Raw genomic sequence first — 245 nt, 5'->3', positions numbered from 1 at the left:
AACGAATTAAAGCCAAGGAAGGTGGGGGGAGGGGAGGGGGAGACGGCTTCTGTGGTGTAGCGGTCAATGCTTCGCCCTTGCTCGCAGGAGACCCAAGGTCGATTTCCGGGTGGGATGACACTGATCGAGCATCTCCGTCTTTTTGTGGGACACTGATCGAGCATCTCCGTCTTTTTGTGGGACACTGATCGAGTATCTCCGTCTTTTTGTGGGACACTGATCGAGTATCTCCGTCTTTTTGTGGG

The sequence above is a fragment of the Aplysia californica genome, unplaced genomic scaffold (genome assembly GCF_000002075.1).
Source record: "Aplysia californica isolate F4 #8 unplaced genomic scaffold, AplCal3.0 scaffold00653, whole genome shotgun sequence".
NCBI classification, from domain to species: Eukaryota; Metazoa; Mollusca; class Gastropoda; order Aplysiida; family Aplysiidae; genus Aplysia; species Aplysia californica.
Note: the sequence above shows the minus strand (reverse complement) of the source record.